Below are 18,556 nucleotides of genomic sequence, written 5' to 3'. Positions count from 1 at the left end.
AGCATGTGGGGGTAAACCTAGGTGTACTTCTTCTAGTGTTCCTCCTAGTATGTAGGGGTAAACCTAGGTGTACTTCTTCTAGTGTTCCCCCTAGCATGTGGGGGTGAACCTAGGTGTACTTCTTCTAGTGATCCTTCTAGCATGTGGGGGTAAACCTAGGTGTACTTCTTCTAGTGTTCCTCCTAGTATGTAGGGGTAAACCTAGGTGTACTTCTTCTAGTGTTCCCCCTAGCATGTGGGGGTAAACCTAGGTGTACTTCTTCTAGTGTTCCCCCTAGCATGTGGGGGTGAACCTAGGTGTACTTCTTCTAGTGATCCTTCTAGCATGTGGGGGTAAACCTAGGTGTACTTCTTCTAGTGTTCCTCCTAGTATGTAGGGGTAAACCTAGGTGTACTTCTTCTAGTGTTCCCCCTAGCATGTGGGGGCGACGGAAGCACTCTCCGCCACGGGCAAAAGGCTGCAGGCGGGCGCCCTGGCAGTGGCTAGCGCGCCAAACCGCCGATTTACAACCCCGTCGATGTGGACGGAGGTTTAATTGGCCAGCGTCCGCCTCTGACGGCGCGCGCGGCTCCCGTTCAAACAAACAACTGGCGCGCTACACGGCCGCCTCCACCTTGCAGTCGCGCTGCGAGACGAGGCTGTTTCAGGCCCCCGGTGTACGCCAGGGAAGCCTTCATTTCACAGGAGAGCCACACCCGAAGTTCCCCCAAGTTCATGCTCGCTTTTTTCCCCCCGTTATATCTCATTGTATAAACCGGTGTGGCATTAAATTTTGCGGACGATTAGGATAGGTCAGCTACATCATAAATACTTTAAAACACTGTGGATGGTTGGTTATATTAGGTAAGTATAGCTGCATTAAAAATACTGTAAAATCATTTTATGGTTGCTTAGCAAATAACTTTTTAATATGTAGCTATCCAGGGCTAGGACACCGTTTACATGATTTCACAGTGTCTTTAATGTAGCTATCCTAACCAAATCAACCGTCCACAATGTTTTAAAGTATTTATAATGTAGCTAACCTAACCTAATTTACCATTAGTTATCATGAATTACAATGAACAAACAAATAACCCCGAAGATGCACGATCGGACGTTTGGCTGTCTCGTCTGTGAAAGGAAGGCTTCCCGTGTGAGTATAGTCGGCGGGAACCATCTCCCTGACGCAACGGGAATCAAGGAACGGAAATGCGTGACGACCACGGTGCTGCGATCTGTTGCGGATGGCGCGGACCAAAGTTCACAAAGACAAAAGGATACGTTGTGGTGCCAACTGTTTGATGAATTTCAACCATTTGTCCACAATTTAAAAAAAAAAAAGGAAAAGGGGGTTGTCTGTAAAGTCGGTTTACGGACGATAATTTTACGTGATAACGTCATAAGAAAACATTGATGAAAAATTGCATACTTTTTTAATTTTCAAATATTAGGCCTATTTACAGTTTTTTGCAAATTTAATTTAAATAATTTGTTTAAATATAATCACGAACAATTGGTTAAAAAGCCCGCATTAACATGTTTGATATTATTGAAGATTTTCTCGCACGGAGGTCGGCCGGTTCTTGCACGCTTGGCTCAGGCGAAAAGGGACAATTAGTCATGTTTTTTCGTACGTGCAGCCGGCGTTCATCGATTTATAACACGTTATCACGTCAAAAAAAAAATGCTTTGTCGAAAATCGGACCAAAGTCGGGATGTAATATTTTTTCAAGACCTTTTTTGCTTTTCTCGGAGCAATTTGATTAAATAGTTTAAAATTTGGGGCTGCAATCAAATATGCCTTTTATGACTTGGGCAGAGGGCAACACAACGGGGTTTGAGGTTATAGTGCACCGTGTCCTTCAAGTACGAATATTTTAATTACTTGTTTAAATCAGTATCGTAAAACATTTTGTTGTTTTAGCTGAGTAACAAAATATTTCTTGTTGGTATGATGATTGTTCACGATTTAGTTTGACAGGGTAATTAATTGTGATGAATTATTATTTGACTAACTAAATTACACACCGTATTATAATTATGAACCCAAAAGCGTGTAAATATTTTGAGGCCAACTAAGAAATTGCTAGTTAAAAAAAAGTCCAAACAAATCCCGTGCGTAGAATATTAATTGTTTTTATTTTCACTTTGTGGCTATATGGTTATAAAGTACATAATTACTGCGAGGAAGGTCCGTGCCGTTTATATTTCGCGTCGCGGAGCGGCGGACATGTTACTCATTGTTCATTCATTCGACGGCAGAACATTATCAATGCGTATGAATACATTACATGTCTATGTAGCCAACTGGCAAACCTGCTGCACTATAACTCAATGATAAGGTGACATTTGGAGAACTACAAACTCAGTCTATAAAAATGCCTGATCACATCTAATCTATACATGATATAAAATTAAATGAAAAACATATTTATTATAATAAATCACAGCTATGATATTTTCTTCAAAGTTTTCTTTATGGTTTGAGTATTTAAACAGTGAGTAATATTTATTGTTAATTAATCAATATTGTTTGATCAATAAAAATTTAGGTCCTGACCTGTTATTTGGAAGTTAGTACCTAATAATTTTGTTAATTCATGTTTATTTATTTCTTTTTGAATCAAATTAATAATAATTACAAATGTTAGGATTCTGAAATGTATGTTATCTTGTTATTATATTGTAAAAATGAGTATTACTAAGTAATATTATAAATATGGTTGAGAATAAAATTTACAGAATATGATTTACTTTTTTTAAAGCGTATAAATTGTAGTTAGAATTGTTTTCGTGCAATAGTTGGGGTCCTGAAAATCTTAATACAACATTTTATGGTTGGATTTTTTTAACTGTGAGTAATATTTATTGCTGTTTAATCATTATTTATTGATATCCCGAGCAGTTATTTTGAAATGAGTAATAATTTTGTTAATTCATGTTTATTCAGAAAATTTTTCTTCTTTATATCTTTTCCTCTCGCTGCAGTTTTATCTCTTACGATATACTTACGAGTAAAGGTTTGAATGGCCAAAGAAGTTTCATTTATATTACATATACTGAGTTACACGCGCTCTTTTTTTGTTGTAAATTTATATTTAAGTTTAGCAATGTATCACTTTTAATTCTAGAATCCTCTTGGAAATGTAAACTGTAAATATTACAATTATTCACGTATAAATGACGTGTCCCATATCCTTACGGCACCAACCATAATTACAGGCTCATGGGAATGTATGGAAAAAATCAATAAAATATACGCATATAAAGCACATAGCTGGGACTGCCTCACGTGACAACATTCGTACAGGCGTTTCTGCAAAGTGAAAGTGCAAGTCGACATAGCACCACACAATCAGGAGTATTTATCGCCTGCAACACTCATGAGTAAGTGCACATAAGGCTTTAACGCTATTCATTTGCTCGAGATGATACCGATTGTCAGTTTGTTTGTACGAGTGTAAATCTGGGCCAGTTTGAATTTTTCAGAAGAAATTTGTCTTCAAATGAATGCAGTGGCTTTCAATATTCCGAACGAATATATAAGTACAATATTTTTTTTTGTTTCGTTGATAAAAAAAAGGTAATGTTTGGGAAGTAAAATATCTGCAACACATAATGCGAGTTTCTTTTTAGCAGAAATAAAAAAGTAAAGAAATGTTCGTGTTCGTACTAGACTTGTTATTGATAGAAGTCCGGAACTGCGCATATTCATTGGACGGCGGTCCAGCCAATGAAGGACGCCCACGTCACTGCTGGCGCCAGATCGCCGGGTACGAGTGGAGGGGGTCGCTGGTTCGAGCCCAACCTCGGGCGTTGCCAACTGTCACAACACAACACGGGAAACTAAAAGTCTCTTGTCATTGGCGAAACGCGAGACACTGTCCAGCTATTTTCCACTCCACGCCTCTAGATGCCACTACCGTACCTAGTCTAATACACTTTTGGACTCATGTTGTAGAAACGGTAGAGACACCCTATGCCGCCAGGTTCGCTGACATCGCTGGCAAAAAGTGTGCGCAGAATTTTATTTGGTGAGGAAGGGGGTTAGAACCACTTTGCCTCTCTCTTTGCTTTTTTTGTTGGTGCGGAAACGATAGATTGTTTAAGGATTAACGCGGTGGGAATGCATGCGCTTCCTGAATACTGGTGTATCTCACGTTTTTTTTAGCAGTATTCAACATTTTTCCTTACTACCATATTTGTAGGGGCATGCAGATTTCGCGAAAAGATTTCGAGACTAAATGCAAGTTAAAACACTCTAGCATCGTCTGTGTTTCGTGATTGCGGGAGTTTCTCCCATGATAGTTATCGATTGTAACAACACCAATCACAGTGATTCAGTGTGGAAGTAAACGCGTCCTGAGTGGCTTGGTCAAATAAGGCAACGACTTCTGTCGCAGACGGCCGCCAATCACAAGGAAGAAACCACAAGTGCGGTTGTACCTTGTTGCAGTCTAATAAGTGTTCATATCTTTTCGCGAAACATGCCTGCCCCTCCCGTGACGACAACGCTGTCCCGAGACAAGGCGCCAACACTTCCTCGTTTCAAACTTCGAAACAAAAGGCCCTGCTCATAATATATAGCATACGGCGTGGCTGTGCCGTTCGCGAAATTTTAGTTCCCGCAACTTGCGAGCTCGTCGAGAGCGAATAAATGTTAAATTACGTTACCCATGGGGATGGGTTCACGCTCGTTGGAGTAACATCGTTACTTGATTTAAAGATGAAGACATCACAAACGGTCTGACGTGTTGCTAGGGCAACGTTGCAAGGATGCTGATGAGCGATGGACGAGGGGATAGCAACTGCTCTGCTATCTGTTTGCTATGATGGCGGGAATGATGGATATTATATTGTTGAACGAGTTCGGGAGAGAGGAAATCACGGACGGACAGCTGTGGCCACCAGGCCACATTTAAATTTTTATTTTTGGCTATTCTGGTTTTTTTTTTCAATTTTAATTTACCGTTTTAATCTTTAAACTGTATTACCATCTTAAGTATCGTGATGAAGTATGATTCAGTAAAACTCTGCATAATTGTACTCTGCATTTTTATTACTATTAGCCAATGACTAGCCTATAATTTGTTTGATAACATTTATATTTTTGGCTCGATAACTTGGGTAAATAGAGGGGTTGATATTTATGAGTTTTAATTTTTTTTTTTTTTTTTTTTTTTTTGGTATTTCATATTTTTAATTGTATTTGCCCTGAGTGTGTCGGGGACGCATGGCATGACGGACGGAAGGCGGTACTCACCGGACGGCGTGGCGGCGACGCCCGGTGCACACGAGCGTGTCCGCGGTCCGTGTGAACCCGGAGCGGGCCGGCGAGCTGCGAGGGACGCCCGGAGGACACTGGCCCGCGTCGGGCGCGCGCGGCGCGTCTTTCCCGCGCGCCGGAGTCGCCCGAGCGGAGCCGAGCCGAGCCGAGCCGAGCCGCGCGGCCATTGATTCCTCTTCAGTCCCGCCACGTCCCTGCTGTGTCTAGTGCTCTTTGGAAACTTTCAGTACGTTTACGAAATCCTGTAGGATAGCAAATGAAAGCACGAGCGCACGAAGGGGTGGGGGATGAACGGTAGATATATCCCCCCTCCCCTCCCCAAATTCCTAAAAAAAAAAAAAAAAAAAAAAAAACACAAACCCCGAACCCCCCCTCTACCTTTCATACAAATGAAAATTTGCGTACTCTCCAGATTGAACACACAAATTCCAGCAGTGACATTAAACAAAAGTAAATTAATAAACACAAACACTACAATCTCCTTTCGTTAGATTGACGACTTTGAACAAAACATTATTATATACTTACATTAGCTTCATTGTTTTCCATTACAGAAGAACAGATTATTTAGCAAGCTGTGCTAAAAAAAAGTGAATGAATACTTTCTGTTTTATTTTCCCCCTTCGCGAACTAGAACACTGTGAAAATGTAAATATATTATATTACTGACAGTTTGATTTAAAAAATTTAATTTATATAAAATAATTATTATTTTAAACTCTAAAAATTTCATGATTCGATAGTCGACATAGTTGCTCCGGCAGCGAATTCTAGCGGTGAATGCGAAAACTACGTGTGATTCGCGTTCAGAAATGTAGTTGGGGAAAAAAAAACAATTTGCGCATATTTATCACTGTCGGCATTATTTAAAAGAAATTTACGTTAAATTTTGTATCCGAGTTTCGTATTGTAAGTGTACTTGTAACATGAGAAAACATGAGTTTACTCGTACCAAAGTTAGATGTTACACATCTCTGGCGAGAACTCAAAGACTCGCTCGCAATTATTTTTAATTTTCTATTTGTTTTTAACGTAACAACGTCTAATAATTAGATGAACGCCTGCTGCACGCACGAAAAAGAGTCCCGTAACGCACATTGTCCCGTTACGCTGTGTCCCGTTACGCTCATTGTATGCTTGCGCCACATTTATCTCTCTTCCACTCGATTGGAACAACCATCGATTTGACTTTTTCGAGGCACATTAAACTTGAAACACTCCCATTCGTTTCCTACTTTTCCTATCATCGTCCTATCCTTAACAGAATAACACAGATTGGAAGAAGTTAAATAGCAAACATGTATAAAAGTTACAGTTAAAATAATCTCTTCGTTAAAGTAATAAACATATTTGAATTAATGAGTGCAAATAAAAGTAAATTTATCAATTAAATTGTAGATGTCATTTCACTCATTCTTTGTATCCATACAAAATAGTGACAATTCAATAAAAATGATTCAATTTTATTCATAAAAGTATGCAATCATTTCATCGATGTTTTGTTACGACGTTGTCACGTTACACTATCGTCCGTAAACCGACTTTACAGACAACCAATTTTTTTTTATTACACCTGGTGCCCGGGGAACGCTGCCCCCCTCCCTTTCTCTCTCTCTCTCTCTCTCTCAAATACCGTTAATCTGTCCATGTGACCGATCCTAAGATTTTCTTTGAGTATATGCAGGTTTACTGCCGTGGCCTGCCAATCCGAAAACAATCACACGATTGTCTGCGACCCTTTCTGCGTAGATAGTACCCAGCATGATTAGGCGCATAGGCTTAGGCCTGAGACGCATTTAAGCCCTTCCCTAATTCGAGTCCCTCCTAAACATATTACAATTTAGCTCTAAGTTCGAACGGTTTACGTAGATTATTCAGACTGTTCTACTGTATGGTATTTTTTTTTATGGTGGAGGAATGAGAAAAATATCAATCAAACCACTTATAAAATACAAAGGCTGAATTGTTGTGTAATTTTAAAGAAAATATTTCTATTCACACCTAAGGAGCTTTAACTTCTGGAATTACATGCTACTAAAAGATTGTAATTTAGAACAGCAAGATATAATACGTAAAGAAGTACAAAAAAATTAATTAATTTAGCACATTACTATCCTATTCTGCGTGAACAGAATATAATATTTTACCTTCTCCTCTACTTCATTAAACAATTTCACCCTAATATTGAGAATTTTTTATTCCTATATTTATGGCTGTTTTTCCTGTAAATATTTAACACATTGAAAAATATTTATCAACTAAACAATCTTTAAAATCTTTGGTTATGGGCAAACCCCTCCTATATTTATTTTTTCTGGGCTCGGAACTTAACCTTATACTCCACTTCATCGTTACTCAGCTTACAGAAGTAATACTTAAGTACGGTGGGTGATGCCGCAGAGGTGAAGAAAATATTTAATCTGTGGTGTTGATGACTCGTTGAAACATTTAAAACTAATTTATACAAAAACCCTTGAACACTAGATACATTAAAATAAATGAGCCAACAATAAATAACTCCTGTTGCAGATAAAACTGTAGGGGATGTGGTCAGTATGCTATGGAACCCTATACTATGGTATACTTGTAGGAATGCAGTTAGAAAAAGAAATAACAAGAGAATTATGATGAGAAAAAATATATTTAATGGTGGAAGATTTATTATTTAAAATTAAGAGCAGTCTGAATGAAAATATAGTTGTGAAGGTGGAAATGGTATATAAAATTACTATAAACAGGAGGCAAAACACAGCAAACACTTTCACTAACGACCAAACACTGACACATGTAACCAAACACTGATTACTGAAAACCTTGAAAATCTTATTTAACCAGTATTAAGATTAATAAACATGAAAATCTTACAATAAGTTTACAATTCTCTTTGGTGTATGACGTAGTTAGGGATTAGTAGAAAAATTATTATATTATACAGGCTTTTTTTCTGAGCAAAACAAAATTATAATTATTTTGAATATTTAAATTTTACGTGTGATCAATCCCTTCTGGAGGCTAATTGTAGCTAAACTCATTGGGAGATACGGAGGCACAGATAAATTACAAATGTTTGTAGATTCTTTAATCCAGTTTAACTTCAAAGAGATAGTTTTAATGAAAACGGAATCTCAAATTAAGGGGAAATAATAGTTACATGTTCAATCTTAGTTACTTAAGGCACACGGCATTACTCAGTAGAAGCAATTTTAACTCGATCTATGGAACCACTGAGTGTTCGTAAAACGTACTTCTCTTTCTTTAAAAATAGCCAAAAATATTTGATTTTCGTTCTAAATAATGTTTAAAGTTACAAAGTTTACGTGGCGGTACAGTTCAACAATTAATGCGGGCGTAAAATCACTTTTACTATAAGCCCCTTGCTTAGTACAATGGCGACGCTATTTGCTTATGGCGTACCTTTAGTAGTGAAACTCAAGTCAAGTTACATCTAAAATAATTTGCTTAGTACCAGAACAACTTTACTCACAGTCGATGTCTGGGTCGAGATGCACAATTTTACTCTACACCATATAAGCTACAACACAAGAAAACAATATTTTACCAATTTTAATCACCAAGGCGTTAGGCATCAGCCTATACGTGGTAGCGCCAGAAAAAACGTATTTTTTTAAAATCTACTTCCTGTTTCCGGTGCTGCTGAATCCCGTGAAGACCCTGTCTGGGAGGTCCAGAGCAGCATCTCATGGCCTTCGGTCACAACAATAGAGTTAAATCACAGGTAAGTAATAGCTCGAAAAACAATAAGATTTCAAATGAAAATGTGAACAGGATGAAATAAACATGAAAAATCAATAGGACTTCCAACAAATACATAGGAAAATACGTTCATCATAATAAGGTTCAAAATATTATAAGTTCTTGTTTTCAGGTTAGGCCAATAGTGTTTTTGAAGTTGAGGTAATACAACAATAGCGTGACACGAGATGAGGTTAATTTAAACAATAGGAAAGTATATAAATAATACCGTAAATACATTTAAATAAGAATTAAATGTATGTACGGACACTTTGTGATGGTACAGTTGTATAACTAAACTGAAATATCTCTAATATTTAAGTAAAAGTTCTTCTTCTGGTAGTTAAAGCAGATTTGTGTTTCTTAAATACCGTAATTTTAGATTTTGCATCTATTTGGATTAAAGTATTGCTTTATATTAGAAAAAGTATTAAATTTTAATACTTGAGACATTAAAAATAATTAATTTAATTTTTATAGAATGGGTTGTAGAATAAAAAAAAACCAACCTGGACATAAAGTTAGTAGACTATCATCACACATATATACACACGATTGATAGAGAGTTATATTTACTGTAAAAAGTAGTTCTTATATTCAAACAAATGAAAATAAATCATTAAAATTTAAACATCAATTCATGAACATTACATAAAACTTAATTTTTGAAATATTAAAAATACTTTTCAAGGTTTTATTTTTAAATCATTTTAACGATTCTCATATGGTTCGATATAAGTTGGTTAGCTCTACACGTTCAGAAACGTTAAGTAAACACTATGTGTTATCGCTGATGAATATCTATAAACCTTGACACTGGAAGGCACGAACAAACGTTTCTTCATCGCACGAGAACGTGTCGAGCAGTGGTTGGCTACGAAGTGGCCAGTTGTTACCGGTGAGGCAATGCGACTACTAACCTGTTGCAAGACATTAGCGCCAGACTGTACCTCCCCCTCGTTGAGTGCGATGTTTTGGGGGCGGCTGTACCACGATGCGCCCTCGAGCAATCCTCTGCGATCACGGTGGTTCGGGAAACGGAACAGATGTGCTCTGGCGGACTCCGAAACGACTGCCATTCCTTGGTAAGTTGTTTTTCGTTTATTTACGTAAGCGTCTCTGCAGTGCGGGCTGTATCTGATAAGTTTCCAACTGAGCTCGGATCACCAACTCCTGGCGTTGTGGGCGACTCGTTGGAGCGCTAAGACCTGCTCGTGGTTGGTCGGATGATTGCAGGGGGGAGGAAAGGAAGTAGTAAGGGTGAAGAAGAAGGGGGGGGATATGGCCCGGGGCGGCAGCCGAACCGCGCGGGAAAAAACAGACATCAAAGTTCCCGCGCGTCAAACAAAACTGCTCTCGGAATGAACCGGCGAAATGGTAATTATTGTTTCTGTTTGCCCAGCTGAAGGATATCGAGGACACGGAACACTGTAATAATAAAAACGAAAAACTCAACACATGTTCACGGCAGAATAAAATAGCGCCGTTCCGAAAACACACAAAAAAAATCCTTTGATGTGATGAAAGAGATCATTTGACAGGCGGGAATATAAAAGTTACAGTTCAAAATTTTAAATTGTTCATACAGTGAGTGAATTCTCACTTTTGCTAAGTATTGTGAAGTCATGGCTGGCAAGTTGTCATGAACTATCCTGACTTCTCTAAATATATGACGCGTGGTATCAAAAAAGAATTTGTCTCCGAAGACAAACGTTTTGCCTAACATACATTACAATGATAATACGGAGGTGCAACTATATTTTGTTAATTCATTTTCTTGTTGTATTTGATCAGGAGCATCATTTGATGATATTTAATTATTTAATTCTTACTCCTAAGGAACCGTGGCTGAAAGACACAATTTTTTGTTATATTTTTTTATCATATAATACTAAATTTGTTGTCCATAGAGGTTAATTAAACCAAGAATTTTTCCAGTCCTTAGCTATTTCTCACGAACACACGAATTTTATAGATTGTAAATAATCTGGTGTTGTAATTTTAAAATGTAATAAACTACACATGTTCTTTATAAAGATTTTTTTTTACGATGAAACTGATGACGGCACCGTAGCTGGGTGCCTGTGAACAAATTAGTTAAGGCCATTTCATTATTAAAATACACATATTGTAAACCCTTAGACAAAACTTTGATAACTATAAATACTGGGCCTTCTGACTCTCCCACTTTACTTTATTAACATGTCCCGTTATCACTGACTCAGTGTCAGTTTTAAATCTTATCCTTACATTGTACTTCTGGTTCCAGGGACATGGAAAAAGGAATTCTCTTGTAGAGGGGACGGGAACGAAAAATTTATATATATTTGGATACTTTTTAATAGCGGGTTAAGATTTCGAATGATGTCAATAACAAATTTTGCAATAATGTAAAATATCAGCAGATGATCACGATTTAAAACAGAATCTGTTATCAAAAATTTAACATAAATATAAATGTGGGCATTATTATACTTTATCGTCCGAGGTTTACTACTTTGCCACCATCTGTCGGCACGGCCCTGCCTGGTTTTGAATATTTTAGTCTATAGCAACAAGTAGCAGGCCTGCTAATCAACCTTGTTAAATTGCGCAATATTTGAAATGCGGACTTGGTCAACAACTGCTGGCAGATTGTGACTCATTCTTGAATGCGGTTGAAGGCGTCTTCGACGAAGTCAACCGGATTTGTGACGTATCGCCCGTCCGGGCACCTTGCGAGGGAGACGAGGGACTGCATTCCGATATCGACCCTGGATCGTAGCCAGGGGGGGGGGGGGGCGAATCATGGGGTAGAGGGCACACGGGAACTGCGCGGTAATACATTTTGGGGTTTCCGGCGTCCAACGGCCCGTTCGTCAATAGGGTTGTCGGTTGTCGCCAGCACGTGTCTCGCAGTTCGCCAGTCACGGAGGCTACACGTTCCCTCAGCACTCCGTCCGCGCTCCCGAGCAGGAAGTATCTGGTTATTTCGGGACGAGCGAAACACGCAATGTGCCAGACTGGAAATATACAGCCAACAAACAACCGTATGTCTCCTCGAATGCAAAATGTAAACAAATACACGCGTCATTAAATGATTTTTACCAATTATGTTCTTCAAAAACACTTAAGTTGTTTTTACTATGGTGTGGTGCTTTCAGGCATGATAAATTGTTTGGCAAATATATTAATATGCAAAGAAAATTGTTTCCTTGCAATATTTGAAACTTTTTTAAATATTATTTTGTGTAGGCTAATTTTGTTTCAGTATATTTAAAGATTATTTTAACAAACGTATTTAGGACAGTCACAAAGCCTTTTATTTTTTTTAAGTATTTTTTATTTTATTTTATAAAATTTTATTTGATAACCTCTGGTCGTGTTATAGAGCGCATTGTCGCTCCTCTATGGAGTTGCTCCGTGGTGAATACACAGCTGCCAGTGCGTGGTAGTGACGCACGCCGCCACCAGGTCGCAGCACGTGTACAGCGAATGTAATATGGTGATCTCCCATGGAGCTATTAATCTGTGGAGTGGGTGTCTGTTCCAAAATTGAAATGACTGGTCAACAATCATAGGATAAAAAATGTAGCCGTATAACGGCTAATTATGCTATAAATTTGTTTAATTGTCTGAAAATACCTTACTAGAAAGAATCAAAAAAATTCCATTATCTAGTGAATGTTGCTAAATGAACATGATAACCTGCAAGGAATCAACGCTGAACTTCATTATAACCAAGAAATATTTTGCTATCCAGATAGGGCATTCTCATTTTGACTTGGCGAAGACTGTACGGCTGGACTATTGTTCACAGGGATGAAACCCACAACCCGAACAGTTCCGACGTTTACCGAAGTATAAATTCAATCATACTAAAAAATTAAATAATTACTCAGTTTTTATTAGTGATATAAACACGTGCATAATATTAATTATTTAATTTGTGACAGTAATAGAGATAAATTTTAATAAATAATGAAAATCAATAAATATGGTGAAAGTTTATAATAGTTAATTAATTTGAACTATTTATTAAATAATAATTTAATAATTTAAAATTTATAATGCAAATTTATTGTACTTTCCTGAACATAACCTCACTTACATAAATGAAATTGAAAATCCATTTGAAATAAGTTTATAAACACAATTTATCTCCCCAATATTCACAATAAATAAAATGTAAATCATTAAAATTATATTATTTAAAAGCACACATACAATTTTCATTTGTTTGTGGCCTTTTGTTCAGCTCGTCAATTGTTGTTGCATGCTACGCGCACGGCGTAAAAATTCTTTCTTGTCATTTTTTTCTCCATAACGCGCCTGTAGAAGTATAATAAGAAGTGAACTGTGGGCTTCCCAAGCACAAGCCTCCAAGAATTTTAATTTTTTTTTTTTTTTTTTTGCTTCCAGTTCCTTCACAGCCAAATCGCTAAGCTTGCGACGACAAAATTCATCTAACTTGGCTGTTACTGCTGTTCTGCACTCCTGCTGGGCTTCTGTGAAGCGAGCATGTGCATTGCGTGCTTTGTAAGTGGCACTGACTAACTGAATACCATTGAGATTGCTGACCGCATCATACACACATCTGTGAGCTATGAGGGTTCTTTCTTTCATGTTGTCTATAAAACTATATGCATTTACAGAAAACCCTAAATGAACACTTGCATTACCATGCGTCTAACAACCATTAAAATCATGTTCATTCAGTCACTGGTCCTGAAAGGAAGACTTTCCCTGTGTGACGTGGTTTGGACAATTTGAAAACTAGTCTCAGTAGGAAAAAATTCAACAACACTGAATATAAACTTATAATAACTTATCAGTAGTTAAATTGTGTACACGCCAACTCCCTCAGCACGGGACGTGAAGCCTAAGATGTACATCAAGTTCTGTCCCTGCCCGAACACGCCCGAATATTCACCTTAGGCCAACCTCGGGTTTATATATATATTTATATTTCTCTGTTTATTTTAATGTAGCTATACTAACCTAACTAACCGTCCATAGTGTTTTAAAGTGTTTTAATGTAGCTAACCTAACCGACCACTTTTAATATTTGAATTCATTTTTCCTGCGCAAAAATGAAACAAACCCCGAGGTTGGCCGAAGGTGAATATTCGGGCGTGTTCGGGCAGGGACAGAACTTGATGTACATCTTAGGCTTCCCGCACGGGACACGCGGGGTTGCTTCTCCGTACTTGACGCTCTAAGGCGAGCCGCAGCTGGTGTCGACTCGCGCCGCCAGGTCGCAGCACGGCCGCTTGTTTGCGGTGCCATTTGGCTGATTCGCGGCGCGCACCGCCGCACTTCGCCGCCGGATATTCCTAATGGAAATTTAATTTGTGCCTCCGCGTGTTTCCACTGCAAACGGACGGCTTCTCGCGAACACTAAACACTACTTTCTGGGAACTCGGAGGAGACAAATATTTGAGTGAGGTTTCTTTCGAGTTTCTCCTCGTCGTAGGAAAAAATAACATAAACAGAGAGTAAATATGCATGCATGATGTGCGCATTACGATAAAATACACATTAATGCTTCAAATAAAATTTCGTTCTTTTCCCGCGTTTATTTTATTGATGTGTAAACATTGTGTACAGCAATTTGGTACCTTAAGAGTAATTTCGTAAAAAGGAACTGAAATGTATAATCACGGTGCTGCCATCTGTGGCGGATACCGCTAACTAAAGATTATAGGGACAAAGGGAAACGTTATAGTATTAACTCTTTAATGAATTTTAAGAAACTATGCAGTGTTTTAATAAAATTCCTGTTCGCAAATCAGGTCCAAAGACGGGGTTAAGATTTTTTTTCAAGTCTTTATTTTCGCTTTTATCGGAGCAATTTCATTATATAGTTTAACCTTTCGTTCTGCAAATCTAGTTATTCTATAGACGACGTAGAAGCTTTGGCAGCGAATTCTAGCGGCGGGTGCGGAAACTACGTGTGGTTCGCGTCAGAAAATTTAGTTGAAAACACAATTTTCGTATATTTATTACGCTCGGTATTATTTTTAAGATTTCTAGGTTAAATTTCGTGACCGAATTTCGTATTATAAGTGTATTTGCAACACGAGAACACATGAGTTTGCTCGTTACTGTGGTTTGATGTTTTCACATCAGTGGCGAGTACTGAAAAACTCGCTAACAATAATTTTTTTTTATTTTATTTCAGCCCCTGCAGTTTTCTCTTAAGTTGTGACAGTTATCCGGAAAGATGAGAGAAGGTTGTGCAAATATATTTTTTTTTTCATTTATTTCACGATTATCACGTGGTTCAAATACTTTTTTTTTTAACTTTTCCTATAGCAGGTCTTACGCAGAAGTCTTTTTAAAAAACTTATTATTGTACTCGGGGCTGGGTTTTCTTCGTTTTTCAAACAAATGAAAAGAGTCTCTCTATCTTTCCTTCTTTTAAATGTGATCGTCTTGAAATTTCCCACCCAACTACAGAGCAAGAAAGATGTAAGGTCGCAACTCAATGCTATCTTATTTTATTTGGAAATCAGCGAACTGTGCGGTATTTATAAGCAACCTAACAACATAAAAGTCGTTAAAATTTAGAAAGTAAATATTAGCAACCGTGATTTTTTTTTTTTGTGGTCGTTTGTTGCTGAGACGTGAGGGGTTGAATTTATTATTAAATAATATATAATTGCGTGTACTCTGCATTTTATCACAATTTTCTGATGAAATAAATGATTATCTAAACTTTTATTTTAAAAACATTTGTTACGTGAATGTAAGCCTACCTGTTTATGTGTTCTACGGCAAACTAAACATCCACATGATAAACGTTCGGTTATAGTATAATTGTAATGCTTTCTCTGGGCGTAATTTGATTGGAAAGCAAGCCTATTGAGAATACTGTTTGTACATTTAACCGTCACAATTACACTTTCCACGAGGATTTGTACCAGCGTGATTTATCGTTTAGCGGTTCCTGATTGAAAAATGCTTTTGTTCGTAATTAATTTTCAGTAGCGCTTTTATTAATTGTGGATTTTGTCCTAATTTAGATTATTAAAAAGCTTGTAATTGCACGTTTTCTGGGAACAATATTCTGTTTGTATGCAAATTACAGCATTGAGTTATTTCTAGAGCGATTAGCCTACCTGCCAAAAACATTTATTTCCACAGCTTTGCAAACTTCGCCAAATTATTTTTATCAAAAAATATCAAATTTTAGTTTTATCGCATTAAAGTAACAAGGCAATATTGTAATAATGTATTGTGTTGTTGGAATATTTCTCAAAACACTTAATTATTTATTAATTTTCCCACTAAAGATATCTCATCTGTGCTACAAATGAATTCTATGTTTACGTGCGGTACGTTTTACTATATGTAGATTTAAAAAAAATTTAAAAAATCGGATGCTTATACTATTACCACTTATTGATATTTAATAATAGTTTCATTTATATAACTACGTGCTCACCGAGTATAATTTTTAATATTTAATCATCTGTTTTTATAGTTTTAAAAGAATGTTATAGATAACCATTAAAATAAAAATTGGTATTTACGTATCAACGCCACCGCAGCTACATATTTGGAGGTTTTTAAGTGCCGCCAATCTACACGTAAAATTTTTGCGACAAATCATAAAATAAAACACTTTTTAAAATCAAAACACTTTCAAAATTCAAAACAATTTATTTAATAACATTGTAGTCAATCGGATTTCGGTGGAAATCTCAAAGCTGAACATAATGAAATTCTGCTTCCCTCAAACCAGTTGTCTTTTCTAAGTCCCACTTGCTGATCACACTGTCTTAAATTACATTTCCAAAACTTAAGTTTACCAAAATGAAGTTTCATGTCATAGGAATTGATACATTTTCGTTTTTTTTTTATTGTAAAAAAATTTCGCTCTTGAAAAAATAAATTTGCATCTGGCGCATTAGCGCAACTTCTGCTGCGGTGGCGTTAATACGTAAGTACCTAAAAAAAAAGTCAATAATATAATTTTTGACGTGACGTCTAATAAATCGATGAACGCCGGCTGCACGCTCGTAAAAGTGTCCCGTTACGCTCATTGTTCCGTTACGATGTGTCCCGTTACGCTCATAGTACGCTTGCGCCGCACCGACAGAAATGAAAACTTAAAACTTTGTTTATAAATGTGTAATATGAAATAATTTCTACGAAAAATGTACGTAAGAAAATTAATCTGATTACTAGTATAACTTCAAGTATTTATTCTTTTATTATTTAAAAAAAGTAGCATCTGTCGGCGAGTGTAGTAATAATAGGTTTTGTTAGATATTTGATTACAGTTTATTTATATGAAAACTTGTTCATAATTATATTTAAACTTTATAGCTAAACGCCAGTTTTAAAAGTTAATTACAAGTCATCTACACGTGAACTGTTTCGTCGACTGTTTATAAAGTGAAGTGAAAAGTTATTGTTTTTTTTTTTTTTCATTGCTTATTACAACAACAATTTTGGCAATAAAGGTTAATTATTCTTGCATTTTAAAAATCTGATTACTAGTATAATTTCAAGTATTTATTCTTTTATTATTAAAATAAAAATGATTCAATTTTATTCATAAAAGTATGCAATCATTTCATCAATGTTTTGTTATGACGTTGTCACGTTAAACTATCGTCCGTAAACCGACTTTACAGACAACCAATTTTTTTTTCCTGTTTATATAATCTTTCAAGTGTCATTTTGAATCACTCGTGTGTGCGTGCTTGCCCAATCGCAGCTTGCCATGTGGACATGTGGTCACAGGAGAAAAAGGACTAGTGTAGGTAGTGTGTATAATATTTCGCGGCACTGTCAGTTTGTCTTGAGTTGTTTGTCCGCGGCTAGACCGGATGCAGGTGTACCCGCCGCTGTTGGTGATGGAAGGGGGGGGGGGGGGGTGGTAGAGTCGAAACACGACTGAAGGACGCTTGTTTCATCCAGCGAATCAACATCACATTCACAGATCTTGTCTTGCCTTGGTAAACACCAAACGAAGCATACGCACACATGAGCCGGCGACGGAAGTCTTGGAGCGCCATCTTTGAATGTCGTCACAGAGCGAAGTGTGTGACAGTGAGTCGCGAATCAATCTTACTGAAGGAGATAAACCTGATGTAACCTCACAAACAAAAAAAAAACACGTAAGTATGAATATTATAAATTTAAATTAAACATACTTATTCATGTATAAACGATAATAAGTTTAAATAATAATAAAATTATTATAATCACAATTTAAGTAATTAAAAATGATAAATATCTAAAAGAAAATAAAATCCATAAAAAAGTGATGTAATAAATTGTTGGAATGACGAATTGATGGGTGGAGGGACTGAGTGAGATTGTTCCGACCTTAAGGTCGGCATTCTCACGGTACCCTCCCACATATGCGCCCTATCAGGGGAGGATGGGAGAAACTTCCAGTTCGTTCTATACAATACAGAGCAATAAATTAAACAGAACTGTCAGGGATAGCTCCCTCTTGTTTGATCGGGAGGGTATTAGGGCTTCGGCAATGACCAGCGGCTGGGGCCACCAACCCAGCATAGTCGCCGCCTCAG

At 37.1% G+C, this 18,556-nt stretch overlaps 1 protein-coding gene across 1 annotated transcript in view; it reads right to left on the bottom strand.

Annotated features, from left to right (window-relative positions):
• LOC134543079 (neuropeptide CCHamide-1 receptor-like) overlaps positions 1–5,340 on the bottom strand; it is a 145,767-nt gene extending 140,427 nt beyond the window's left edge. Inside the window, exon 1 of the mRNA XM_063387842.1 lies at positions 5,247–5,340. The gene's annotated coding sequence lies outside the window, so the exon portion shown is untranslated. The remainder of the gene's footprint in view (positions 1–5,246) is intronic.
• Positions 5,341–18,556: the final 13,216 nt, after the last annotated feature.

The sequence above is a fragment of the Bacillus rossius genome (assembly GCF_032445375.1).
Source record: "Bacillus rossius redtenbacheri isolate Brsri chromosome 9 unlocalized genomic scaffold, Brsri_v3 Brsri_v3_scf9_2, whole genome shotgun sequence".
Taxonomy (NCBI): domain Eukaryota; kingdom Metazoa; phylum Arthropoda; class Insecta; order Phasmatodea; family Bacillidae; genus Bacillus; species Bacillus rossius.
The sequence above is the reverse complement of the archived record's forward strand: the minus strand, read 5'-3'. Positions and strand labels throughout refer to the sequence as shown.